This window comes from Colobus angolensis, unplaced genomic scaffold (genome assembly GCF_000951035.1).
Source record: "Colobus angolensis palliatus isolate OR3802 unplaced genomic scaffold, Cang.pa_1.0 Scaffold74, whole genome shotgun sequence".
NCBI classification, from domain to species: domain Eukaryota; kingdom Metazoa; phylum Chordata; class Mammalia; order Primates; family Cercopithecidae; genus Colobus; species Colobus angolensis.
In genome coordinates, this window is record NW_012121154.1 from 1679282 (window position 1) to 1680638 (window position 1357).

At 42.4% G+C, this 1357-nt stretch overlaps 1 pseudogene; it reads left to right on the forward strand.

The window, feature by feature from the left end:
- The first annotated feature begins 324 nt into the window (after window positions 1–324).
- Window positions 325–591, forward strand: LOC105501668 (annotated as a pseudogene).
- Window positions 592–1357: the final 766 nt, after the last annotated feature.

Genomic DNA, 1357 nt, shown 5'->3' on the forward strand with positions numbered 1-1357 from the left:
TTTGAGAGAAAAAAACGTGGGGCAGAAGTATGGAACAGAAAATAATTACAAACATAGGCTCTTCTGCTAATTGTTTCATAACCACAGCAAACTAATACAGAGAACGCCCTGTACCAAACACAGCAAAGATTCAAACAACGAGGTATTCCCTTAGCAAGCCTGAAAATTTCAGTCTCTGGTATTTGGAATTTAAGCTGCAGTCCTTGTTTTTCAATGGATCACTAGGCGTGTGGCTCCAGGGCTTCGGTAGCCACGGCAGCTCCAGCGGGGCCTGAGCGGTGCTAGCACCTTCCCCGAAGACTGTTGCAGTTCTCCATGGTGACCATGTGCGACCGAAAGGCCGTGATCAAAAATGCGGACATGTTGGAAGAGATGCAACAGGACTCAGTGGAGTGCACTACTCAGGCGCTGGATGAAAACAACATAGAGGACATTGCGGCTCATATCAACACGGAATTTGACAAGAAGTACAATCCCACTTGGCACTGCATGGTGGGGAGGAACTAGAATAGTTACCTGACACATGAAACTAAACACTTCATCTACTTCTACCTGGGCCAAGTGGCCATTCTTCTGTTCAAATCTGGTTAAAATCAAGTCATTAAAAATAAAATAAAATAAAATAAAAAAATAAAAAATCCATTGCTCCCTTTTCTCATTAAAATGATCTGCAACATTTTTTATGTTACCTACATTATCTGGACTCTACCTACCTTCCTATTCTATCTCTCTCGGTTGCTGTTGTGATCTGAATATGTCCCCAAAAATTCATATGTTGAAGCCTAAACAACAATGTAATAGTATTAAGAAGTGAGGCATTTAGGAGGAGATTAAGTCATGAAGGCAGGACTCTCGCAAGATTAGTGATCTTATAAAAGGGCTGAGGGAACAAGGGTTGGTCCCTTCCTCTATGTGAGGACACAGTGTTCCTCCCATCCGGAGGATGCAAGAAAAGCCCTCACTAGACACTGAATGCCAACAGTTTGGTCTTGGACTTTCTTTCCGGAACTGTGAGAATTAAATCTTCATTATTTATCAATTACTCAGTATCAGGTATTTTATTATAGGAGGGTAAATTCGGCATGGACAGGCTGAGACAGTGTCCCAGTCATACTGACCATGTTTCACTCCCTAGTATATGCCATGATCCTGGCTCCTTCCTGCTGCAATGCATTAACACATGCTGACTCCTACACTTGAAATCCTTTTCCCTCTTTTCCGTCTAATTCCCGCATACATTTTAGCTTTAAGTTCAAGGGCTAAAGATTTACCGATCACATCCACCTGCCATTTAGATCAGACATCTTTTCTTTATTTTCACGTGTGTGGGGGTGTTGTGGAGGAGACCTGAGATGTG